The sequence below is a fragment of the Agelaius tricolor genome, unplaced genomic scaffold (assembly GCF_023055355.1).
Source record: "Agelaius tricolor isolate 1412-34295 unplaced genomic scaffold, bAgeTri1.0.p SCAF_3, whole genome shotgun sequence".
NCBI lineage: Eukaryota > Metazoa > Chordata > Aves > Passeriformes > Icteridae > Agelaius > Agelaius tricolor.
In genome coordinates, this window is record NW_027269263.1 from 43057627 (window position 1) to 43085479 (window position 27853).

The following is a 27853-nucleotide window of genomic DNA, read 5'->3' on the forward strand; positions in this document are numbered from 1 at the left end:
GTTGAATGCAGAGCCATCCTTGCAGCCTTTTTTTATCCAAAACCATAGATAGGGATTTCTTTCTACTTTGACCTCACACCATGTTTTGTTTTAGGAATTGAAAATCAGGACTCGTATTTGTGGCTACCAAAATGGTGCACCAGATTTTTCAACTGTCCTTACAATAGAGGCATACAAAGAACAGGAAGTAACAAGTTCTGCTTTCCCTGCCTAATTTATTAATATTTTCACATTGCTTTATGTAGGAACAAAACAATCGAAATGCATACATATATAGACAGATCTGTCAAATAGATAGAGATATCTACACTTTCATAAGCATATATAGATATCTACATTTTCATAAGCATGTAATACAATATACTATATTCCTTAAAGATGCAGTGGTTTTATGCCTCTTTTGTTTCCTTTACCTCTTTCTCAGTGCTATAATGCAATCCTGTGTCTGAGCACCAGACTTCAAATGAGAGATCTATTCAAAACATGCACAGACAAAATAAGTGGTTTCCTTAGTAATGGAAACTATGTGAAAGCCTCTGAAACAACTCCTCCTCCAGTAAGTTGTGGTGTACATGATCCTTTCTACCCCAGCTTATTGATTTAAAGATAGCTTTACATTTAAATAAAAATATTTAATATGTACAGTTTTTAGAAGTGAAACTAGAGATGAGAGGGAAGACATTTACTGCATTCCTAGTTACATTGTTTGAGTTTTTATCAGTATGGATGTTCTATGTTAGAATGACCATTTAATTAATTTTCTAGATCTGCAAGTTGAAAAAAAAATGAAATTTTCTAACTAAACTCTAAGGCCTTCACTTAGGTACCCATTACACTCCCACAGTTTAGTGTACTTTATTCAAATTAACATTAGGTAACCATATTCTAAGCACACACTGCACTTCATTGTGCTCTTTCTTGTCATCACCACGACAAATCATGCTGTTAATGGCATGGGAAAATAACTGATACCTCTCTCAGTCTCAGAGTAAAAGTAACTAAAAGCAAAATGACATTTTAGTTCTAATATTTAGCTTAGTGACTCTAAAGTTTTCTAAATCACCCATACAGCTCATGTGCAAATAGTTATGAAAAGTAGATCATTTAGAATTTCTATTATTATCCACCCATTTTAATATTAAACCACAATAAAATGCAACAAGAATAGTTTGTTTAGTTTCATCAAAAAAGTTAAGAAATTCAAGTCTGAAGATCTGCCCTTGAGAAACACACACTATATATATCACATTTATCGCCACAAATGTGGCATTATCAGGGAAGGTGGTTAAATTTAAAATAATTTTACTGGGAGAAGGAGGTTCCCTTTCACTGATCACATACTATTTGCCACACCACACAGTGTCAACACAAAAAGTACAAATATGTTTCAGATAAAATAACAGTTTATGTTTCACAGAAAGGCAAAAAGATATGAGCAAAGAAAAGGAAAATGGCTTCTCTATAAAGAGAGAAATTTCCAGACCTATCACCATCCAATCACAATAAATTGACAGCAAGATGGAAATTTTAGGCCTTACATTCAAATCATTACTGCCATTATTTTCTTCCTCAGCCTGAGATACAGATTAGCTCCAAGAGCTATGACACTAACTGCTATATTCTATGCACATTCTGGGTCCCACAAACGAGGATCACAAACAATCAGATCCTTCAGAAATCTACAAGGGTATCTCAGTCCTAAAGATCCACCACAGAGAAGATGGCAGTAAGTTATAAACAATTAATGAAGGCTACAAAACCTGAGATGTCACCACAAGACATAAATTTTGTGAGATGAAATCAATTTTTAAACATATACACTGAGCTTGAAAATTGCTTTACAGATATTTCATCAGCCTTATCCAGCTGCATATAAAGATTCTCTAGCTGCTTTTTACTACTGTGTCTTCATTAAGAATCCCATGTGACGCAGCAAGGTTGTGGTTGCTATGCATGACTCACTTCCAGCCTTCTGCAGATACTGGTATGCCAGGGATTCTTGCCTATTAGAATAGGGTCAAGGATGAAAATTAGAACTCAGATATCCCCCTGTGTTGGACCCAGTAGGGATAAAACTTGTTAAGATTTTTCAGACCTCAAGCCACTCCTGCAGAAAGCTGACTATGGCTCTGGGACCTATAATGAGGAAAGAGACTATAGCTTTTGCCTGGGATCTCATACTTCTTGTTTCATAGAAAACAGTTGCTACATGAACAGGAAAGTTTTCTGGAATAGGAAATATCTTCCTGATCACCAAGATCAGCTCCTCACCCCTGCTTTCATTCAACCCCATCACACATGACTGAATTTGCCTGTAGTATAAGGCTCTTTACTATGCAGTTCCAGATTTTGCCCAGTCATATAGCATCTACTACCTACATGGCATTTAAAGAAGTACCTGGGGCTTTGTGCATAAGTGAATTTTTCCTTATGTGAAATTCTTTACAGATTTGTTTCCATCCACTTTTGGTCTATCGTATCAACACGGACTCTCAGATCTGATAAAAGAAATTTCATAGTAGGTTAAGTAATCTGATACAGCATTTTTCATTACGAAGTGCAACTCTAGAAATTTGAATTCATTGTTGGCAACAAGCCTTTCATCTTCAAAAAAGACAAAGAACAAGAGCCAGAAATGTTTCTTCTGTTTATCACTGAAAAAAATGATTCCATTTTGGAGAGATACATATTAATAAAAATTAGTCTGTATGGGAGCATAGCCCTTTTAGGAAAACATCAATAGTCTTGCCATGGCAATGCAAGGTTGTCAAATGCACATGACAATGTCAGATTGATAACATTGGACTGAAAACCCTGGCAGAACAGGGTTACATGAAGTGGTGGTCTTCCAGGCAAATCATACAATGACAACCTATAAATGGCTATAATTTGTAAGTCAATTAATAAATTAACTGATGACACAACAACACAGATTTCTTTGAAAGTGACCTTCACTCAGAAAAAAATACTCCACAACCTACATGGAAGATATAAAAAGGCGTGCTTTGCAGAACTTGTGAGAATTAATCTGTCAAACAAAACCCCACCTGCTCACCTCTTTTTTACTCAATGGGCTACAAGAAGAAAGTGATAAAAGCCACAACTGAGCCTCTTCCTTGTAGTCATGGTGCCTCAGAAACCAGGATAGGAGCATATGTAGTCAGTCATAAGCAACAAAGCTATTCCAAAAGCGTTGTCTCTTTTAGACATGGCCATAATCTGTATGAATACACACTTAAAAAAATAATTTCCAATTTCTGATATAAAGCATGTCATCTTAGAATTTAAATCAAATAGTTGTGGTATTTTTACTGTAACTGCATAGTATTTATGACAGTTTTTAACTACACTTGCTGTATTCTAAACAGAGCTGTGTTCTCACAGACTGAAAACACTAGAAATGGTCATGGGTAATCCTGAACCAGAAAAAAAGGATATGGAAGCCCAAGGATGCTCTGCCTTTCTACATAATGAAAAAGGGGAAAAAGTTTTGAAATCATTTTCCAATTTTGAGAAAAATGCAGACACAGAATCATTGTATTTAAATAACTAAGGAATTTATGGATTGTGTTTATTGTCCATTAAAAACAAATAATTACTTAGTTTATTTAACGTGAACTCAGTAATCAGATAAAATGTATGCTAAATAAATTGCTGGAGTTAGTCTGCATTAATTTCATTGTCTCTCTATCAGTCTGAGAGAATTTTTTTCTACCCTGTAACGTACTAAGCTATATATATGATTTTCATAAAATTGATTACATTGCTATTTTAAAACCATCAAGCATCACAGTGAAATCAGCAGAAAAATAACTTAATGAACTTTAATAAACATAATTGTTTTGGTTATAAAAGATACTTTTCTCCTGCAGATAGTTTTAAAAAAATATCCTTTAGCATTACCTAAATAATAAAATTCAATTACTTCACTTTTTTTTCCAAACAGAATTTTAGTATGATTTAATAACATTTTAACTAATATGTAAATGTATGCCTATCAAGGAAGTACTTTAATTGCACATATAGTCTATCATAAGAACTCACTTTCTTTATGCAAGTATACTTTAGTTGATTTAATTATCTAGCCCTCTAATTACACAGTCCATACCAATCAACCAAAATGAAGCACTTCTCTAATCTTAATTTCTTAATTTCACATGTCAAATCACTGAATATGTTTTTGCATGATTCTCATGTTAATTAGAAAGCCAAATTTTGAATGAATGACAGCAAGTTCATGAGGAGGCCAGGGGCAAAACCCAAGAAATATTTCACATAGGGCAATGCTAGTCCCTATCTATTTACCTTTCTCCAGATCATCTGTTTCTCCACTGGATGAGATATGAAATCTAGCAGTTTTTAGTCATCTTTAAAGGAACATTTTCAACTTTGTCCAAACTTTTTGAAATATTCTTGTCTCTTACTGCCCCCACAATCCCACCCCTCTATCACAGGTTAATATCTTTTGCGGGGGCGAGGTAGGAGAGGGCTGAGATCAAGACTGATTTCCATTTTTTTTGTGGGAGTTACCGTGGCAAGAGGTCTTACTCTTCTGGCTTTGGGTTGTGCTTACTTAAAACATCCTGAGCATTATCCCATCCAACACAGGACATTATGTTGTGCAGCAGGGAAAGCTTACAGGCTGACTTGGAAGTTTAAAATGGCTTGAATTTGCAGCTCATGGTGGTGAACATCACATACATCAGAGGCTCCTAGAGCCACCTCGTGGGGGCAAAGGAAAAACAAGGATTCACCAGTGAGCCCTGAGGCTATGGAAAAATGATGTGACACCTTTCTGATCTTAATTTTCCCTGTCCCAACCTCAGGCAACAAGACATGAGAGGTAACCAAAGATGGATTTCCCCAACATTTTCGTTACCTCTTTAACTCACATTAGAAAAAATTTGAATAGCCATAAAAAAGAATGAGAGAAAATAAAAAGACCACTTGGCCTAGAGTATCTCACTTATTTGCAGCTAATCAGTCACAAAAATGCTATTATTTCATCTATGAAACAGTCCCACTCTGTTGGATGAGTGAAAAACAAACAGCACACATCTTTAGAAAAATTTAACTCTTTGTTCACTGTAGCTAGCTTAAGTGCAGTAATCAAAAATTTGAGGCAGAAGGAAAAGACTGCCCTAATATAGCCACAGTGTAAGTACTAGTGAGCCTAACAGGAGTAGTTTTGTAAAATTTGCCCTAACCAATTGTAACAACCTGAAATTTATTCAGAATTGTGGCATTCATTTAATTCAATTTTCATAAAAGGTGATTTTATGAAGAATAAAATTATTTTCTTACTAAATAAAAACAAAAATAACGAAGTCCAAGATCTGATCCAAAGTGAATTGAGATGAAACTCAGTATTCATAAAATAGCAACTATTTTATTGTAAAATTTTGGTGCTATTGCTGTAGCAAAAATTACACTAATTCACACCATTTACTAATCTTCAGAAAATATTCATACTGTTATTAGACAAGATCGTGAGCCTTTCTTCAAAGCAGATGAGTGTGAAATGAGAACCGCATCTCACTTCAGTCCACTAGAGGGTGGCCTGACTTGCTCAGGGCTGGGGGACTGAATTCATGCAAGAGATCCAACATTTTCTTCTTTTTGACCTGTTGATAACCAATTCTTTGTGCTTCATTATTAATCATATCCTATTATAAAGTAATTTCTTTTATATTAACAGTATATATGATAAAAAACCTTTTCCTAACAACATCTATCTCATTTATTGTTCTATATACTTAGGAGAAGGGGTGATGATAATCAGAAATTATTCTACAGTTTTTAAAACCTTCATAGTTTGTATACCCTTTGGTCATAGACACAGAATAAACAGGGGAAAAATAAATCATTCATCAAAGAGGATAGCATAAAGGGAGAAAGAAGAAAGAAAGGGAAGGAAAGATATGGGCATCCTATTGTTTATATAATTGGATGGCCACAAAAGACAGACTCAAGCAGAGACAGATTGAGAAAAACTGACTTCTTATTTAACCAACCCCTTTCAGAGTTCATTTAGAAATTTTATTTCTCAGGAGGATGTATTACTGCTCTTACTTTCTACTGATAAGCCCAGGTAGTAAAATGTAATATTAAAAATTTGGAAGAGGAAGAATATGTTAAATCTTTTCCTATCCTAAGCTTAAAAAAAAAAAAAAGGCACCAAAACTGGGGGCAAGGCACAGCACATTTTTCCTGAATGGTTTCATCATACAGTATCCTCTGAACTAGAGCAGCCTTTGCAGAACTTCACTGATCTCTAATAAGTTCTTCTGAGTACAGATAACAGCCCTTAAAGGAAAAAAAAAAAAATTAAATAAAAAAAGGGGGTGGGGGTAGAAAACGTGGCCCTCCCAATCTGTTGTGTAGACAGAAAGCATGCCCCGCAGCTCCCGGAGATCGGAAGAGCTCTCAGGGCGCGTTCACAGGCCGGTGTGGTGCTCCCGTCCCCGAGCAGCAGCGGTGTCACGTACCAGGCATCTTCCCACGGCCACGCAGCCGCGCACTGCGCGCATCTGGGCGCGCCAGCACCGCTCTCTCCGGGGAGCCCGCGGCTCCGCTATTAATGACCGCCCAGCAGCAGCACCGTGTCAGTGTGACAGCCCAGCGCCTCAGCCATGCACCGCTAACCACCATGGAAACAAGGAGAAATAAGAGCAGCTAGCGAGCTGCTCTCTCCCCCGCCTTCCTCTCTCCGCTGGATTGCGAGCCTCAGCCAGCCAGGCAGCAACAGCGCCTGGCAAACGCAAGGGATCTCAGCTGGCAGCACGGAGAGTCTCTCATGTTGTAGGATATCAATAGATACATCTCTGTATTATAGACTGTTAGACACACGCGTGCACACCGACTCACACCCACACGTACATGTGTGCTCGTCTATACAGACTCCGGCTTTAATACAAGTATGTCGCTACCTGAACTAAGGATTCAAAATTACTGAGATGCAAGAACTCCTCCAGCCCTGAAACAACTCTTATTATAGGGTAAGTTCCTCTTTATTTTCAATTTTATCCTGACTTTTATCTAAGTTCTAGACTCTTTCCCCTTTCCTCTTTTTGTAAAGTTATTTTATTAGTATATTTTCACATATTACTTCCTGAACAGAAATGCAAACGCAATATGCTCTTTATGCCAGAGATAATCTAAACATGCTTGCAATACTATTAGATCTGTGCATTTGTTAGCTTGAAAGAACATCAAAGGATAAAAAAACATATAAAAGAAGAATGTTTCCACTGATGTTTCAGAGGCAATATTAAATTAAACGCTTGCTCTGTGTTTTGAAACCAATAAAACAAAATACAGGACAGCCTCCTTTCTTCTCTCCAGTGCTAGGATTAAGGGAAATGCTGTTTATGTCAAGACCTAAAAACCACTGAGCAATGAGGCTGAATGAGCATATCACAAACAGTTATTGAATTTCTGCCAGGCTACATCTTAAGGATTGTGGCAAATGACTTCGCTTAAAAACATCCCCTTTCCAGTCAGAAGGGACACCGTGAATGTCTGATTACTGATGCAGCTGGAACTGATGTTAGGTAAAAAGGATCACATTAAGCAGAGGAGTTCTAATCTTCTTTGGTAATTAACAGGATCTCAGCAGGGTGTCTCTATTTACATGGAAGGAGAGTGTTTAAATCCATCACTATAAAAGCTTTGCCTGTTTTAGTATAGCAAGGCTCAGAACTGTTTGCCTTTGCTTTCCATGTCTTTGTTTTCACATGTCTAGCTGGAGTTTTTGCCCAGCACTGCTGATGAGAAAGAAAACCCAGCACAGGGGGAAGGAGAAGGCAGCAAATGCAGGGGGCTAGAAAAATATCAGTGATTTTCTATTTAACCAATTTAATAAACTTAAAATTCCAGGCTAGCACTACAGTTGTCTAATGTGCTTGTTCTTATGCATGTGTATGTCATTTCTTCCATGCAGTAGCAGAGTACCTCAGTATCCTTTAGATGAAAACACATTTGGTAAAGTGCATCAGCATGGATCTGTGATTCATGCATCAGTGAAAGACAGAGATAGATTTTACTGTAAACCATGAAAAAGACAGGTTAGCCCTCTAATGCATGCTTCAAAGTGAAAAAAATGCAATCTGCATCTTCCCGTATGCTTTTGTTTGCTTTTTAGAGTACTACATCTGTATTAAAAACATCTCAGTATTTTGATTATTTCTCCTACCCCTTTTTCTCCCTTCAGCCCCCTCACTCCTGTGAACTCTGGAGAACATCATAAAGATTTTTTTCCTTTGCACCAATGTAATTATTTGCTTGTAATTTTAGAGCTACTGTGTTCTGAGAAACAAACTGTGAAAGAACCATCAACAGATAGCCACTGGCTTTAAGACTGTTACCTTTCCAAAAATGTCAGGAAATGGGTAGCTTAACAATACGTATGGTAAGAAGTCAATTAATTCAGGTGACCTTTGTAAATGGAGACAATAAAGCAGCTCTGACAATATGCCACGGCATTCGACATTCCCTCCGGAAAATGAATGAGCTTAAGAAGAGGTTTTCTTTTCAGAGTACAAAATGAAAGGTACTGAAGCATTAGCTCCTGCTATTGGCAAGCTTGCTTCCTCTATTTTAGGTGGTCTGTGAAACCTGTTTAAAGCAAGCTGACTTATTTTATTATATGAAACACAATCTCTGGTCTAATTAATTAAATATCCTGTTTTCATTCACACTGCATGTGCACAACAAGCATGTCCAGCTCTCGGTTTGGATTTTTACAAAATGTGCTATAAAATAAGCAGAGAAAACCTGATTCTGATCTCTTCATGCTATCTGCAAAGGACTACTCAGGAAACTTTTTCTACATGCCTCACTATCTTCTCAGCTATTCTGCATGTTTATCCTCAGTCATTTTTAAGGTAGAAAATAAGTAAATATGAGTAACTTTACAGAAATGCATCTTGGGTTTTGCCACATATACTCTAATGTGCTACTTCAAAATATTATACAGATATGCCAAAGAGCTTCAGAAAAATGTGGCCATTTAAATCATATAGATGTACAGAAATCATGCTGTAGATGAAGCTTCTCTACACAGCATAGACATTCTTAACCAGCAAAGCAGGCAAAATGTGTGGTGACTGCATGTTGGCTAATACTCCCTCAAAGCTCCTGCAATAATGTTGTAGTGTCAGCCAACGACTGGCTGATGTTGTTATGGTAACCCCAAAGTCCCGTCTTTTAGGGTGGCAGCTCTGAGCATGACATCAGAGCATGCCTGCTTGGAGTACCCTGAAGTGGGTGAGTACTTCATTTTTGCACCTGAATTAGACCAGATCAACTCAGCAACGTTGCTAGCTGGAATGCAGACCAAAAAGATAATGTATAATCTTTGTTAAATGATCAAGACTGAGCAGCTTATGAAAATATTCACATCCTGCTTTTCACTTGTAATCACTTGTCATTTGTCAATAGAAAACACAACTAAGTATTTGCAAGAGAGAGCAAACCATTTAGGAGTATTGGAGCCACTTTCTTTGACTCTCACCCATAACCTTTATTGTATTAACAATGAAAAGCTAGCCAAAAGCTTTGCTGCTTGCTGACAATCACTCTTAATTAAAGTTAGACTGGTATTTAATAGCCAAGTTTTAGAGTATTAAAACAATAGAAGAAGACAAGCAGTAGAAAACAAAAAGACTTTTTCAAGACCAGCTCTGTCTTCAATTCAAAGAAAAGTCACCATAGAGAGAAAAAGTATACCTTTTTGAACTATATATAGATAGTTTTAGTGTTTCATGGTACGTTACTGGTTTAGTTAATTCATATGTCCTTTCTTTAGATAGTACCATTAAAAGCTGAAGGAAAACAAAACTCTTGAGAGAGACATTGTCAGAAACTACCTTAAAATACTCTTCCATGTCAAATTCCACAAACTCAACTTCATATCAAGAAGCAAAAACTGACAATGAAAAACCAATTTCACATGTAGCACTCAAGGAACAATTTTCTAAAGACAAAGGAATGGAGAGTTTCTAAAATTTTTCTGAAGATCAAAAATCAGACAGTCTCTAATTATTTTTTAACAGAATATGACTTCTACAAGCCTTCATACTACTTTAAAAGAATACTAATTCTCATTCTTACAACACAACAAGCAATTAAAATCATTTGCTTCACTGAAAGAAAATGCCAGTAGAATTTGAGAAGAAACAGTAGTGACAGATGTCATTAGAAAGGTCATTAAACACATTAGTATTAAGAGAAAAATCAATGCTTCTCATTAAAACTGTAATGTAACTGTAAAAAGGAATTACTGTGCCTTTTACTTATTCAACTGACCAGTCCACAAACTGTTAAAAGCCATTATTGTGAAATGGTGTAGTTCATAAAGAACTTATTTAAATCAACAGTATGACCTTCAGTGTTATACAAAAAATCCATAAATGATTTCATCAATTTTTCCTCAATAAAGTCATATCCTCAACTGAACTGAACTGATAAATGTTTATTAGCACAGCACATGGAGCTATATTCATCTGCACCAGAGAAAGATCCAATATGGATGTCAATAAGATTATTTTACATTGGGTTCTTCATGGAGTAGCTCAATATGGCACCTTGTGAAAAAGAGTATTTTCATGAGGGCCAAATACGAACTACATTCACAATTTTCCTCGATCTAATTCTCTGCCAACAGGATTTCATATTCTTTATGCATGGAACATCAACTATAATACAAGCTACAGACATGCTCTCACCCCTAGCATTTACCAAACTGCTTACTTTTCTTCAAAGCAAAAACAAATGCAGACTTAAAACAAAGAGGAAGTTTCATTTTATAAACACAAATTTATACAGCATATCCTCAAAACCATTATCCTTCATTTAGAAATACTTCTTTTTCACAAAAGATTTTTATCTCAAGTCTCTTTCAGCTTGGCCACAAGCAGCAGTGGTCAAATTGAAAGGAAATAAGAATAAGATCTCTGTATTCACATTATTTCTATTCAGTTGTTGTATTTCTGGAAATCATTAAAATATCTGCCCGAAATTTAATGGTAGTTTAACTCTACTGACCTCTGTAGTAGAGTAGAAAAGAATTTTGCCTCTTTTGTGCTCCCAGCTCCCACAGTCTCAGTCAAACTGGGAAATGCTTTTTGACAATACTGGCACAAAGGAAATCATTTAGCTTTTCTCTTTCCTGAATAAGCATCTGTACTTAGAGGTAAACACTGCAAAGAAAAATAAAATGGTACAGGGAATATTTTTTCAAAATGTCGGCTGATTATTAATATTACCCCAAGAGTCTTTTAATAGACATTTCTTGATATGCAAATAGCAACCAGTCTGCCAGGAAATGCTTTAAATTCTCTATAACATTTTGCATAAAAAAGGTACAAGTCATAAGTTTAGCTGCACCAAAAACCCCTGGGCATCCAGCTACTAGTATGAAAAAAACAAGAAAAAAAACTTTTTATACAATTATATGTCTAGGGATCAGACAATTTCAGAAATTACCTATTTAATAAATTATGGAATAACCAAAAAAAAAAAAAAGAACCACCTGGGCTGTAATAGAACACACAATGAAGAGCAAAGTTGTGCATTGAGACATTTTTTTAAATTGCCATAGTCCTATGCTACTATACCATCATCCTGGATAAGAAAAGATGATTCTCAAATTGTCTCTAAAAATGCAACATGATGGCAGACATTACTAGTGCTCTTCTAGTGTGGTGTTGAGAGGTTAAAGGAAACTGGGTTGGTTCATTTTGTCATGGTGCTAAAATAAAAAGTAATTCTTATTTGAAATAGAATGAGCAAAATATACCAGATTTGGGAGGTATTTAAATAAGTACAATTATGGGCCTCATTCCCTGAATAAGGATCAATACAAATGTCTCCTACTTCAAAATAGTAGCGTATCTCTGCTGAAAACAGATATATATGTGTCATTATTTATATCATATTTATGTGATTTATTCAGTACCTAAAGACCTAATAAAATTTTCCATCTTGACAGGAATAATTTTTATGTGAAGGCAGAAACTTTTCTCAAAGATTTTAGCTAGTGTCACAGTAGCTATAAATAGAAAGACTAGAGAGACACATTTGTTTCTTCACCCCAAGCTCATTCCTGTTGCCAAGTTCTCTCAAGTCACTGAACTTCCTCTCCCCTCTGGAAAGCAGCTTTATCTAGAGGTCATGTCAAGCATCAGCAGTTTTTGCAGATGACACTTATCAGTAAGCTAATTCACCCCAGTGCAGTGCAGTGCAGCATTTCCACCAGAGTGCAGAATTACCTGCTGAGCTCCCCACCCCAGCTGGCTCCATGTTCCGTGCCATGGAAGGAGCTGAGAGCCAGGAGAGACCACACTGGTCAAGGCTCACATGGGAGCTGAGTCTTCCAGAAAAATCTCTTTTCTGTGTAACAGCTCCAAACCCACTACATAACACTAAACTGCTCTCTTTTGTGTGTTTCATACAGAAATCAAGCAGTGCTGTAAAAAAGTCTTCCTCCCTCTGCACTGCAAAAGGATGTTCTGAAACAATTCAATCAATTTATGAAGTACAGTATTTTCTCTTCTCAAATTCTAAACAAATAAAAAAAAGCCTTTCAGTATGAAAACTCTAATTACAGCCAAGTGGTGCTTCATTACCACTGTAGCTTGAGGGACATTACCTGTACAACTCCTATTTCATATCATTTTATAACAAAGCAAAGTTACTTAGGTTATCCTCCTAAATATAACACTCTAAGATTTTCCTAGATTTTGTATGTATTACAACATTTTGAATATATATTTCTTTTTTACACAAGATGCACCATGTTAACTTTCTGAAATGACAGCTGAGACTGTAGAGCCACTATTTCATCACACTCTCACAATGCAGTAATTTTACTTTTTGATTTTGGCCAGTTACTCGTTGGCAAGCCCAATACAAGGCTAAAATTCAACAGCACTCATGAGAAATTGAATGATTAATAATGATTATACCAGTTTATAGAGGTATCCTTATGAGGTGAGAGAAGACAAAATGAGGTAATTGCAAATATAATGATCTGTTAAGCTAGAAATGTTTGTCTGAATAGCAATTTCACCCAGCATGTATAATTCACATAACATATTCTTCTGAATGTTCCTTTGATATAGATTATCCAGTCATCAATATTTTGTCAGACAAACACACTTTCACTCATTTTATTTTTATTGTAAAATAAGAGACAAAAAGGATATTCAGCATCCTATTCCAGGGTTAGACTCCAAACTCTAAGCTCCAGAAAATAAGTACCCTGTCCTCCAACAGCAGCAGCCAAACTGCTGAGATCTTTCCTGGGCAGAAAGAAGAGCCAGTCAATCTGAGGAACTGCCCAGAAATATTTCTGCATTTCTCACTTCCTCCCAAGGATAATATGCATGTTTGAACATGCATTATACAAACCCCACTCTCCCTCTGATAGGAAGCAATCACCTTGGATATTAGTGCACAGAGTCATTTTAATGAGGCTACTCAAGGCAATGCAGATGCAAGTGCATTCATTAGGCATTTAAATATTGCCTTCAGCAGGTATCATTTAACAGTAAACTGTAACTAGAATAGATAACTAAAATTATATACGATTTCAAAGATTTAAATGCTGAAATATTAAATTACCTATAAATTGTCAAAATTGTTAAGAACATATAGGATCTTTGGTCATTTCAGTTCAAGCAAAGTATACAGATTCACATATCTGGAATTTGCATATTGGAGGTCCTGGCCTTCTGCTCCATACAGAAATACCCTTTGCTCTTTTAAGGGTTGGAAAATCCATAAACTTGCTGATTTTCAAATGTTATTCTCATTACTGCTCTGACAGCTTCTGAGGTTTACTAAAAATTCACAAAAAGGAACAAAAAAATCCCCATTTATCTTAGGTGAATGTGGATTAAGTATTTGTAATCTTTACTTTGTTTTAAATTTGGTTTATATATCAATTCTTCAAAAATCATCTTGTGCTGGTATGCCATTATGTCAATCCTAGCAACAAGTATAGAAAACAATAAAAATTAAGAAAATATTATAAAAAGTTTAAAAAAACACATAAGATCTATGCCTGACACAAATATGTCAGGAAAACTATAACCAACTATAATGGTTATGTTGAGATTGTAGACTACCCATTTACAACTACTATAGTTGTAGTAAATGGATTTAATGTTACTATAAGCACATTAAATGTTGTGGCATAAATCCACTATACTACTATTTAATCTTTCACATAGAGGTTAGCCAAACTTTCAGAAAGTCTGAAAAAATTCTGTTAAACCATCTACTCCATCATTAATTACAATGGAGATATTTATTTTTTCAATAAAGAGTAATCAATGCTCAGGGCTGAGGAAAATGTTCAATTCCATAAAAATTAAATTTGCATTAGCATTGCTTTGAAATACATTTTTTTTGGCATGTCAAAGTACAATATTGAATCCACCATGATCTGTTTGCAATGGAAGGGTCAAAGAACAAGATTTGCAAGAAGTAAGAAGCTCCAGTTTGATTTTTACCTTCCATGAGTTTGTCTGGCATAAGAGCAGACTTTACTTTGAGTGGGAGGATGGACTAAACAGCTCCTGAGGTCCCTTCCACTTGACTCTGCCATGATGATGCTCTCAACAGAAAGCCTTGCTTCTGTGCCATCTCTGCCTTGGGTAACGATGCACAGCACCGCTGTCACCGGAGCCTGCTCAGATGTCTTGGTGTGACTGCATCACATGAGAGCAATTTAGATGTTACTAGAGGTGAAGGGCACTATTCAATCTGTCTCTGAGCTAGTTGTATGGAGCTGAAAATTCTGAAAAGGCAGACAGTCTGCTGGACTGCTAAAGGAAATAAAACCCCATTTGGACATGAGGCAATATTTGCTTTGCTGTTACCTACAAGAGTAGGTAACAGCAAAGAGCAATTCAATGAAATCCCAGCAGAACACTAAAAATGCTTTAAATGTCCTACTAGCTTGCTTAAAAAATTTAAAATAACACACTATATTTATTCAGTTAACAGAAAGCAACTATTTTCTAGGAAGAGAGAAGAATGATTCCCTGAAACATTACCATCTTAATTTGTAATCTCTGTATTTCTGCTCAGCCAGGTGTTCAGTGTTTTCCACAGATCTGGGGCTGAATACACTACAGTGTTATACACAGCTTCAAAAATACAGCTTTAGCAATCATGAATTAAGAGTTAGCATAATAACCACTTGATATTAAGTACTAAACTTTGGCTTTAACTTCCTAGCGTGGTATTTTACCTCATGTAGTAAATTTTAAACTCTTTCACTCTTTACATGTTATAAACCTGTAATGAGTTTCATTAGAAATGGTTCTGCTGAGAAAACTTGTCAGTTTGAAGGTGTTATTTATGCTGAGTTTCCGTAGTTATCGCCAATATCAAGATTACTTACTCCAATATCAAGATTATCAAGATACTCTACCAGAAAAATTTAAAACCACAAATTGTTCAATAAAATTTGCCTAAAATTTAGAGCACCCTTTTACATTAATAATGGACTTACATTGTCCATTATTAAATGGACACCATGTAAGTCTTAACTTTGAAAAAAGCAATGTGGAAAGGACAACAAACTAGAACCACATAATTCTAATACCTGTAACCTTATGGAAGCCATGGAGTGTAAAGCAGGACAGAAATAAGCTGCAGCACTAAATTCCAGCCTTTGCTCTGATCTTATCAGTAGATAACATTAGACAGTCCTTTCTGTTCTTAGTTCCGCATGCACATAAAATCATTGGCATGAGATTCACTTAGTACTAAGTTTAAAGGGAGGGTTGGAAGGCCTTTAAAGCATTTTTCTCATATTAGAATCATCCCATGCAGACAGACTGCATTTCTATTCTTTAGGATGGGTAAAATTTATAATTTGATAATATTTTTAAAGAAAAATGTTTCTGAAAAAAAGTAAATTATATTGCTGATATTTATCACTGGTATTGTAGGAACTCCCTAAGTAAATATTCTAGCACTGGAATACTCTGAACTCAAAAGTATGAAGAATAAAAAAGTTTTAGAAGAAGAATTTCAACAAAACAATAGGCTATATAATCTATGTTTACCTATGACCATTACATCTTCCAGGCAAAGTCTGCTTGTTGGCATTCACTAGGGTTAAGTATTTGAATGTAACTCAAATCAAAATGTTAATGATTCATTATAAAATAATTTCTTCTTGTAACAAGGATGCATTTCTCATTATGCAGTAATTTGCAGAATTTATTAACAAACATTTTCCAAAACAAGCACAGAAAGGTTTGCTTTAAAAGGAATTCCAGTTCAGTCCTAAATAGGACTCTTGTGAGAACAAGAAAATCTTGTCTTTCTAAATGCCTGCTGGCTTTTAACTCAGACCCTCATAGTCAAGATAGACGTTCAATGGAATTTGAATAATTTGAACAATTTCAAGAAATTGTATTTAAGTGCAAAGGACAACTTTTAAAATTCAATTTAATATCTGTTTACATGCCCTGATAATCACACACACCAAACATGATCAGCACTTACAGCAACCACAGCTATATCTTATTGACAGTAAATCTAGCTACTTTGACAGGGCAAAAACCAGTTAAGCTTGGCAGTTGAAAGCTTAAATGCCTTTCATAGCCATGCAAAATACGAGTGTATGGAAGATTCAAAGTAAAAGATGAAGGAGATCTAATTCATTGTTATGTAAATAGTATAGAGGAAAACCATAAGGAAGAAATTGAGACTATGAGACTGTATATGATACTGCTTTCCACACTGCCAATTTACATGTGTTTTATTCTTGGACTTTTTCTGCAAAATGCAAAAAACTGGTTACCCTAGCAACTGCCACATGTTACTCAGTTTATTTCTGAGGTACAGAGCAGCCTATAAAAGAATAATATTGTGCACTTCTATTAGGATCACTCAGCACCACAGAGAATTCAGAACTTCATGTGCCAGCATGTCCATGTATTTTCTGAAAGTTTAAAGAAAGCATATTAAAGAAAGATTATTGTATGATTTTGTAAACTCATTTTCTTTATGGTTTATGTGTGAATTAAAAACAAAGATTAGGAGCTGTATGGAGAAAAATGTATACTCTGTCCAACCTGATACTTGTTTTCTGCATTCTTTTTTAGTACAGTTCTAGTAGACATCTATAACAAATAAGCAAAGACTTCAAAAGTTCTTAAATGATTTTTAGGATATCATCTTCCAAAGTGTAATAGGGACCTGAGCAACCTGGTATAGTGGAAGGTGTCTCTGCCCATCGTGGGAGGGGTTGGAAATAAGATGATATTTAATGTCCCTTTAAACCCAAATAATTCTATGATTCTGTAATAATTCTATGGCAATCATTATGAAGATCTCAAATTCTCATAATCTGTTAAAGGTTAAGATTTAGTTCAAAGTAAGAATTAAAGGATTTTGCAGTTGCTCATTAAATGCAAATCTCCCCAAAATGCAAAACTCTTTGTTACATGTCTAGGCCCTATATAATTTATGAGGAGATGTCTTGCAATGTAATACAAAATAACCAGAATAATAAAAAGGGAGTCAACTGAAGTTAGCCATTAATGAACATATCTTAAGGAAAACTCTGTCACTCACTTTTGAAGCCTGGAAAGGAATCTCTCTGTCCATGGGAGATCCACAGCCCCCAGTCCTAGAGACAGGCCTTTATCCAAGAAGTCTGCTCAGGAACCAAGCCACAACTCATAATTTATAGTTTACAGGTCAATGTTAAGCATTTTTTCCCACATTCCAGTGATTTTTTTTCTGGTTTCCACACAAAAATATTTTTTACTAGAATAGAGGAAAACACTTGGTTACATCCTCACTTCTCATTCCAAATACACAACTTTGCCCATAAAGATAGTAAAAATATTTCTAAATTTGTACTTGAAACAGAATAATCAAAAATTAAAAAGTCTTTGGATTTACATAAGCATTTGTATGTTTGAATATTCTTCCTGCTAGCTATTTTCACAAGCTCTAACCAGTAAATGTTGCTCCGCCTGCTTTACTTATCTCTGCTGACTTCTATATCATCACATACCTGAAAAGAAGGCAAAAGCTAAGGAACATCTTAGCAGAAGAAAATAAGCCCAGATAGATTTTTCCTATGGTTATCAGGGATGAGGATTTTGGCATGTAGCTAAAACTACAAATTATAGCCTTAGATTGACAAGCGAAACAAGAGCACAAGCATAACTCCTGAACAGGTTAGAAGTTTTGAACAGATCTGGCAGCATTATCTTGGATTGGAAGGGTAAACTAATAGAGGCTAATTCTGTATTTAGGCTTTGGGAAGCATTCAAACTAAAAAGTGCCTCAGATATTACTGCTAGGAGCATATGCTTCCCTTTGGATTCTTGTGATGTTTGGTTTAATCAAACTACAGAAACACAATAGCAGGGAACATATAAACAGAGCTTTTTTGCATTCCCTTGGGACATACTATAGAGTAATCAATTGTAAATTAATTGGAGAAAATTTGTTTTGCATAGCATAGAGAGGCAAAACATTAATTTGGAATCATTTGCTTAATGGCAATTCTAATATGCTATGCATGTATTCAACCTTGTTTTTTATAGTGAGATGCAAAACAATTATCAAGGATGTAAATACCAATAAACTGTAATCTATACCTCTATTACAAGTAAAAGTAGAGTTAAATACTACATAAAATTTAATTTCTACCAAGAAATATTCAGATTAGTTATTTGAGTGCATCAAGTCTTCCATCAACTTATGAGAATTTACAAACACTTCATTACATTTATGCACACTGGGTAGAGAATTGCAAAGCCACTCAACATCACAGAGGTTTCATGTTGTACAATCTATCTGCATGTAAGCATTTGAGTCACTGCTAGCTCTCCATCTGTTACTTTAGGTCTTATATAAACAATACTGGCTCTAAGGACACTTTCAAGAGAAACCAATACTAAGCTATTATTGGTATAAGTCTAAAAATAATTCTCTTTATTTTTAAACAAAATTCTGCATTTGGTTTGTCTTATATTGGTCTAGGTAGATAAACAGATAAAATAAGTATATTAAATATACCTGATAAAGGGACAGAAAGAAATTTTTTTAAAGTCACTCTACGGTTAAAGTCCCAAAGCACACCTTCATGTGAAAGCACAAGCACAGAAACTAATAAAAGAAAAATATGTTAAAAAAATAGTATTTTGCAGTTTATTTGCCTTAATAATTAAGTCACCTTAATCTGAGACTCAGTGAATGTGAGATTCAATAACTGCCATTCTTGCTCTGATTAAATGTCAGGGCCACAGGCTTGTTGTTTCAAGATGAGAGAGCAACAATTTTGTGTCTATAATGAATCCTCCTGATGATTTGTCTATGCAATACTTTTCTTATCAATGAAACATCGCAGAGTAGGTTCTGTATTATGATATGCTTTGGTTTACAGAAATTCATTTTTATTTTTAACACTAGAAACAAACTGATGCAAATTTGACCTGGTTGTTGACTAGATCTCTGACAGAAGGCAGAGAGGAAAGAGCAGTCAGAAATCTTATGGTATATATAGATGTGATGATTGTGATGATTTTTGCTTTCCATACCATTAATGAGATTTGAGACCTCCTTTTTGAAGTTCCTGTCCTCAAATCCACCATTTCCACAGCCAGAGGCATTGTAGGTCAATGTGGTTATCTCAGAAAGATAAGGTTTTTGTGACTGTACAAGCCTAAGCCCCAGAGGCACTCTATGTCCATGTGGTTATCTTAGAAAATGAAGCTCATCACCACACAATTCTACAATCTCTGCCTAACCAGACACAATTGAGCCCTCAGGAATTAATGGAGTTTCCTAAGTGGCATAAAAAGCATCCCACAGCAGAAAGAAAACACTGCACTGGATAATTCTGTTCAAATTCTTTGCACCTAAGAAGACAGTAAATAGTTTGCAAGTAGTTCTAGAAGTATTCCTGGTATATTTAGAATTTATGTCTATTACATAGAAATAAAAAGTCTAAAAAATTGCTAAGCATTTTTGCAAAAGTTACATTGCATTCAGAATCCAGACATTCTGAATCGTATTTGCTTTTTTTTTCTGCTTTTCAAATTTGTTTGCAGGAATAAATCTGTGTTCACACAAAAAGCTGTGCAAAATGAATTCTGAGTCTATTACTTGAAATTGTTCAGCTGTAAAGCATATTCTGGCTTGGATTCAACAAAGTTCATAAGCAACAGTTTATGAAAAGTGAGTCATTTGCTTTTAAAGTACCTCTAACATAAATTATTACACAGAGGTAACAGCAAACTCAGCATATCAAATAAAAAATATGAATTATTGTGTATTTTTCAGACTGGTTACATGGAAAAAAGAAAAAGTGTTAAAAAAACATACAGTTAACTACTGTAACCAAGAAGTGGTAAATGGAATCTAGTACACATGACAGCACTCTGCAGAAAGTAGGAAACATCAATAACCCAAAGAGACATGGAGCTTGGCTTAGAATTTGAGACTGTTCAGATTATGCATGGTAAACACTGAGCTCTCGTAACAGGTGATGGCATTGTGAATGCTGGTTTCATTCATCTCTTTTAGGCCTAAAAGATTGAGAAGTCTAATTCTTACCACATGGGTCCCCAAACAGCCATTAGGAAGAGAGCCTTAGTCTGAGTGGAAAAAAAGCCCTCAAAGGACAAAGCAATGAATGTTTAATTTTTTTTCTTTTTATGAGAAGTGCTGGAAATCACTGCATGGAGCAGAATTAGAATTAACATCAATTTGGTTTAACTTCCAACTCCGTTAACTTCCAAGGATGGTGACTAAGAGAATGGAAAGTATGAAAAAAAACCCAACCCTTCTCATTGCCCTCATCTTACTCTCCCATCTGCCTCTAGCAGACAAAACCTGTTGGTACCTAATCCTTTCAGCATAAATCAACAATTAAATGTAATTACAAACATAAGGTGCAACTGAGAAGATCAAATTAAAAAAATATCTATTAAAGAAAATCATAGTCATTCTGAATACTTAGACAATTTTTTTTAGCCAAATATATTTCTTTTAAACTCTGAACCTGGCTGGCAGGAAGACTATGAATATAAAGAATGGTACATAACAGCATCCCCCAAATCAGGATGTGAAAGGCATGGAACTACTTTAAGTTGATTTCCAGTCAATAAGTACAATACAATTACAAATATTTTGCAGGCACAAAATTAAATGAGACCACACTTAACCTCAGCTGGATTCTGACACATGCCCATACTGCTGAATGCTCTGTCTGTATCCTCCTTTCCGGCAGCCAGACATTGAAATTTTATTTTTAACTCTACCGACAATGCTTACTTTATGAAGGAATAGATGCAGTTTTGCAGCAAATGTCAGTGCCCCCATGAAGACTGTCACATCAGACAGAAGTCACTGAAATCTGATGCTAATAATTTTGAATATTCAAATAAAAAAAGATATATAATAAAGACTATTGGAACTGTTGCATTAGGTGTATGTTGCCTGATAGACCCAAAGAATTGCCTGTATCTGTCCAGTATGGTTTTGTAACCCCAGGAAGTTCTATCTCTGACATGCAGAATGGAAGCCTAACACTTGTAAACATTAAAATATCAAACTAGCACGGGTAGCCTCTGGAAGTAAGGATTTTTCTTCCAGTGAAACAAATTCTGTTTCATGCTGCTTAGCTATTATTATTTTTAAAAGAGAAAGCAATTAAAACCATGGTGAAAAATTCACCGAGAGCGACTTTCATAACAAAAGTATTACAGACTCAATAGCAGTAAGATAGGAATGAGCCTGTTCCAAAACAATCTGCCTAAACTAATTACCAAACTAATGAAGGCTAATCATTTCAAACCTTAATAACAGCTTGAAAAATATGCTATTTCACAATTAAGCAAATGAACCAGAAAGATTTTTTTTCATTGGAATGTGCTGATTTATCTTTCCATTGGATTTCAAGGATCACATTTGCGTATAATCTACTACTTTATAGAGTAAAACAAAATAAATCAAAACAAACCTTCCCATTCATCAAAAATAGTTTGCTGTAAGTTTCTTTTACATTCTATTACAAATTCAGTGGAGAGAAATGCTGCCTCCTTCCCCTTAACAGTTCTAGAAATTGATTTTATATAAGGGAAGTATTTGGGGACATTAATAGCAGCATTTCTGCTTTAACAGAATAGAATTCTTACTTCTCTGACATAGGGGAAGTCTAATAGCAATTCCTGAAAGAATTAAAACCCTGAAAATAATTTGGAAAACCAGAAAGAAAAGAAAGCTTATCAAGACATCTTCATTTTACCATTTCCTTAGTTGTTAGTTTGGTAGCTACACAGCATTAAAATGAGATCATTCAGCCTAAGAAAAAAACAACTATGAATGCTTATCAATTAAGCATAGCTAATAATTAGCCTTTAATTCACAAACATTGAGCATTAGCTATAACCAGAACATCCTTGGTACCATCTTATTAGGTTATCGTCCTGGACAGTCATGATAAGGAAAAGGATATCTAATCCTGGAGAAACATTCAGATGTTTTGCTAACTGTCAACAGAACAAAAATTTACTTCAAAGTATGAGTTCCCTTGATAAAAAAGGGTTTGGTAACAGATCAAGCTACTAAGAACATAACCTGCTAAAAATTTTTGGACTGGTGCAGATCACTACACAACAATGTTCAAAGGCATATCAAGCCCTGCCTTACCTTTGTCAACATGTAATTGTAATTTTCCATTTTTATTTCTTTCAAGCTAATTATAGTGGTTTGTTACTGAGTATCTATGTCTCCACCTGCAGTGGAAAAGCCATCTTTCATTAAAACATTAGGCTAGTGAATATCAGTTTTCTGCGTCCAGATGATATAAATTTCAAGGATATTAAAAAGGATTGAGACAGCCTGACTTTGGAGAGAACTTATCTCAATAAATCTTAAGTATTTTTGTTCCAATAAAAAAATATTTTAAATGTTTTTAAAATTGAGGCTTGAAAAATAAGTACTTGTAGAAAAAAGGCAACTAAGTAGCAAAATTCTTTATATCTTATCAATTTACATTCAATTCTAATTTTTAACAGCAATCTGGGAATTATAATGAAACTAAAACCCGATTTTCAAGCCAAAAACATTTTTATGGCCTTCAGGGTATTTTCCTTACTGCTTGAAATGCAAGTCCTAAAAGCCTGCTCCTGAAGGACTGCCAAACAAAGCTATTCCACCTCATAACTGCTCGACTTTCTACTCATTACTTCTATAAGTTTCAAATGCTATTTCATCTTCCCTGGATGTTACTCACATAATTGCTCATGAATATCAAGAGACAGAAAAAAACATGCTTCACCTTCAAGGGAATGTTTTCAGGACTTTTCAAGTTCTCAGCCATTCATATGTGATACTTTGCCTATTCATTTAATCACAGGATAATCTCAACCTTTAACCAGCTGCAGATTACTGGATTACCAGAGATTCAGAACTGAAATTTCAGAAATACATCAGAATCATTCTCCACAACCAGTAATGGAAAGTGAACCTGATTGGTCAAGGTTTGAAAATATAGGAATTAGAAAAGCCAGTGTTCTGCATTCCATTTTCCAAATCTGGATTTACTTTCAAAATTTGCATTTCCCACATGCAACAGGATAGGATGATAAGGACAGTTTAAAGCATACTTAAACAAACCTAAGGACTGCTATGGATTTTGATCTTCAAATCCTTTCCATGTTTTATTTTCTTTGTACTAGGAATGTTAAAGCAACTTGAGGTGACATTTCCTAGCTCATTAACAGAGGACACAAAGTCATTTTCAAGGAGACAGACAGGTGGTTTATATATCATTATAATATCAAACAAGGAGACAACTATTGCCTGAAGGAAGGATAATTATACTACAAGAGAACTAAACTATATATTTAGTTCACATGTATAAGCACTGGCAGAACAAAGTCACACACCAAAGCTGGATTATCCTCATTTACCTGTTTATATTATGATTAACTATATTAATCCTCAATTCTTTTTAATTGGTATTGGTTTGTGTGCTGCATCAGCTAACTCCATCAAGTGAATTATTTTCAAAGTATGTGCACTACCTGTTATCACTGCTGCAACACGAAGACCCATTAATATTTTTAGAGAAACACCTCCACATCTTAATCTTTTTTGTCCAGACAGTCAGTCAAACACTATAGGGATGCAGTCTGCCTGGTTTTACCATACTAGCTAAGGAAAGACAAGTTAAGTCAATACACCCTTCCAAATATCTGTATCCACTGCTTTAAACTCTTCCATGGTATATGTGTATTTTTCTTCTCAACTATAGCAGCATATATAGTTTTAAATACTGCATATTGCATGTAGGATTCAAAAACGATACCTAAGTCATCACCTTCAGCATGCATCTAGAGAGAGATTTCCTATGTATTTTCTATGCCTCCAAACAATTTACCTAGGACACTAAGTACTCTTTCATTATGTTTGCCCACACTGTTTTCTCTATATATACTTTTAATTATTTTCCATACGTGACAGTATGTACTTTCAATTAGTTCCAGTTAGTTTCCATACATACTCCTAGTTAACTGGGGAGAACTATTTATTAATTCAACAAAGACCACCAGCAATTAATCTTCATAAGGCCCCTCATAGCTGACGTACTTTTCTAGAATTATAATGCACATACAGGAAGAAAAACTACTCCATGTTTATTCAATAAATATAACTACTCGTCATCTAGCTGTAAATGATTTGTCACTGTACTAAATATTTGTACAAAGAACTAACAGCTCTTTCTCCTCTGTGGTCAGCAAATCTAAAACTGTTTTACAGAGGAAGCACCTTCATCCTCTTTCAGAATATTTATTATCATTTTCCTCATACCAACTGATTCTGCCCTAATTTCAATTTGTTGTATTGACCTCAGTGATCAGCCATATACAGCATTTCATGAGGGTTCTTACCTGTAGCCAATAAGCTAACATGATTTTTGGCATCTGCTGGGGTCATAATTTTTGTTTCGCAGGCATTCTGGCGCCAGTGGTCCCTCTATGAGTAATCAAGCATACTATGTCTTTCTCCTTACTTCTGATAATCACTCGGATGATTTCCACCTTTGAATCAGAAATTACAACTAGACTCCGAAAGCATAACCTGTCATTTTACATCGTTGAAATATCACACTATTGTAAGATCCATCTTTACTTATTCAAGTTGTTTTACAGCTGAAAAAGACAACCATGCCATTATCTGAAAGCACAAAAGCTGATGTCAGGCTTAAAAAAATGCCTTAGAATAAAGATGTGGGTTGACTTGGCATAACATCATTACAAAATTATGCCTTCTTTGGAATCCAATCCAATCTTTAAGAGGATAGTTTGAAATGGTTTATCTGTCCCACTTTAATATGCATGGTAAAGAAAGCTGTTCCATAATCCCCACTAATAGCATCTTTTCAGTACCTTAATTCAAACTTGCCTTTTCTTGAGCCTGAAGAGCAATTTTCCATAGCAAGAGGCATTTTATTGCACAAATATATCTATGCATCTCCATCGTTCTGATCATAAGGTGTGAGGTAGTGTTCCTACATGCCTCTATATAAGCACTCTCTATACAGCAGATATGTGTATCCAAAGTCTTGGAATCATAAGCAGGAATCACAAAAAAAATGCAAGAGAAAGGATGCATGGAAAATCTAATGCAAACTTTTGATTACAGTGATTGCAATCTGGTTGATTGGTATGAATTCTTGAACAATAAACACTGGTCAAAATTCTTTGGAAGATCAGAGTGTCAGATTTTCTGTTGATGTCAAATTTGGCATCCAAAATTCAGAAAGGGAATGCAAAGATAATAGATTCTGGAAAGCTAAGAAAGAAATACAAAATCAAGATGTGGCTAGATAATGTAAGTTTCATAGCTGAAGTAATCCTGTTCAATGCTAATGAGCCAAATCATCTAACATTAAGGAATTGAGTCAATCTTTCACTTCAGACAAAATTTAAAAGAATATTTTAAAATAACAGCAAAGCACCAGAAGAGTTATACATTGGGAAATAATGGAGTGAGATCGATGGGTTTAAATAAACTTCCAATTCTGAAAGGAAACAAAAACACTTGAAAGAGGATTCAGTTAATGTTCCAGGAACTATAAGATTATTTTGCTGTAGTGACAAACACTAGGAAGCAGAAGGAATATTATTCTTAAATGTAAGTATTGCTGTTTATCTCTTTCTTCTGGTCTTATTTTAAAAAGAAAATCTTGAGAAGATTATATCATCATTTTTATGTATGTATTTCTGGGAAAATAAAAAGTGAACCATGGTAAACACATAGTGTGGATTAGAGCAAACAAATAGGTTATAAAAGCCAAAAAACCCCATAATTTGAGGTCTAAATATAACATTAGTTTTGAGAATCACATGAAAAAAAACATAACATGTAGTATTATTAATTACATGCTCAGTTGAGCAAAAACTGTAATTAAAGCTAAATAAAAATCCTAATACTTTCTGCAATCAAAACAGTACATGACAGTATCTCTGTGAGTTATGAGTATGCCTAGATTACTCCAACTGTTATAAAACACAGCAGAAAAGAGAACTTTTATTTCCTGATCTTTACAATAATATTCTGGTTTATACATGGTCAGTTCTTGCATCCTGAAGTATTATTTCTTAGTTATCCATTTCTATACACTGTCTCAAGCAAAAAAAAAATACAAAAAATTACCAAAAAATTACAAAAAAATATTAAAAAATTACAAAAGCACTACAAAAATTACCAAAAAAATTCAAAAAATATTATTTCTTATTGAAAATATATTGTGAACCTGGTTCCCCAGGTGGCTCTGAATGAAAGTAATCACCCAATGTAGTCACAATTATAAAAAAGCAAGTCAGCCTAATTTGGAAGGAATATTCATAATAGATATCTCATCCACTACTGGCTGCTAAAAAAATAAACCATTTTTTGGTTTTTAATTTTTGTTTACTATAATTATAAGCAATAAATGCTTTTCTGTCATGTATCTCAAAGCAAAATTCATGTAATATGTTCTAAATATACATCAATTACTGGATGTGATTGTAGCAGAATGTTGCTGATATAGGTACATTCATTAAACCCATTTAAATTTTTGGATTATTACAGTTGATATTCAATACAATGCACAGTGGACATTTTTTAATATTATTATTATAAGATGATTTACCTTGACGTGACTATGTCCCAGACAAACCATAAATTTACCAATAAAATAAAAGGTAAATTCACTAAATATTCAGAGGCTGCCATTAAAGACTGACAATTTAAAGTAATTTAGGTCTTCCAAGCCTAAATTTCTGTTATTGACAAATTATAGAATAGAAATTATAACTCCTAAAGTTACCATGTTTATAATTATGCTAATTTATTACAGTGAACTTTTTCCCCATGATAGAAAAAGGAAAAAAAAGGAAAAAAAGAAAAAAAAAAAGATAAATCAATTCCCAAGGAAAATAGCATGTGCTAAGTATAGCCACTACCTGCTTCTGACTTTATTCTGCCTTTATTACAGATATCTGAACACACCTATTTCTATGGTTTAGGCATTTTTAATATTTACATTTTGAGAGACCCAGAGGAAAAACATATGCAGATTTTGCCAGTAGCTTTGCTGGATTTTGGCTCAGCTTTTTTACTAGTCAAATGTACTACAGACTTGCAGAATCTGTATGGTAGCTTTCTAGAAAATCAAGCCAAAACTGGTCTGAAATCTTTAGTTCTGGCCATCTGCTAGAAGCATCTGGTAGCTGGGTACATGCACCCACATCCAGAACGTGACTGCTCTCTTGCCAAGTATGTGCCTAGGTAACTGCCAATATGTGCT

The 27853-nt window shown here is 34.8% G+C and overlaps 2 protein-coding genes across 3 annotated transcripts in view; one reads left to right on the forward strand and one right to left on the reverse strand.

Annotated features, from left to right (window-relative positions):
- The window catches only part of IMMP2L (inner mitochondrial membrane peptidase subunit 2), a 406566-nt gene that overhangs the window by 204969 nt on the left and 173744 nt on the right, over window positions 1–27853 (reverse strand). The window lies entirely within an intron of this gene.
- The window catches only part of LRRN3 (leucine rich repeat neuronal 3), a 32089-nt gene continuing 10610 nt past the window's right edge, over window positions 6375–27853 (forward strand). Inside the window, exon 1 of the mRNA XM_071423649.1 lies at window positions 6375–6998. The gene's annotated coding sequence lies outside the window, so the exon portion shown is untranslated. The remainder of the gene's footprint in view (window positions 6999–27853) is intronic.